The sequence below is a fragment of the Austrofundulus limnaeus genome, unplaced genomic scaffold, assembly GCF_001266775.1.
Source record: "Austrofundulus limnaeus strain Quisiro unplaced genomic scaffold, Austrofundulus_limnaeus-1.0 Scaffold1619, whole genome shotgun sequence".
Classification (NCBI taxonomy): Eukaryota; Metazoa; Chordata; class Actinopteri; order Cyprinodontiformes; family Rivulidae; genus Austrofundulus; species Austrofundulus limnaeus.
Genome location: NW_013954021.1, coordinates 1,000 through 1,337, shown reverse-complemented (window position 1 = coordinate 1,337; position 338 = coordinate 1,000).

The following is a 338-nucleotide window of genomic DNA, read 5'->3' as shown; positions in this document are numbered from 1 at the left end:
TTGATCAAGTTTGCACTAAATATATTTAAATGTTTTCTTGTTAAAAAAACATCTTGAGGCCTTTAAGCAACATTTAGAAGCAGATATGTTTTAACTTATAGGATGTAATCGAGTTTATTTGGCAGTTTTGTTGACTTTAATCGAAGTTTTCCGGGAAGAAGCGCCTCATATTGAACCTGTAGCGCAGATAAAAATAAAAAATAAAAAAGGAAAAAGCAGTCCGAGCTGGACCGAGCCGTACCTGGTGGTGATAGGGGTTGTAAGAGCTGAAATAAGGCTGAGGACCAAACACTTGGTACATCACATCCAGGCAGCTCATGGCGGAGAGCTCACGGGCA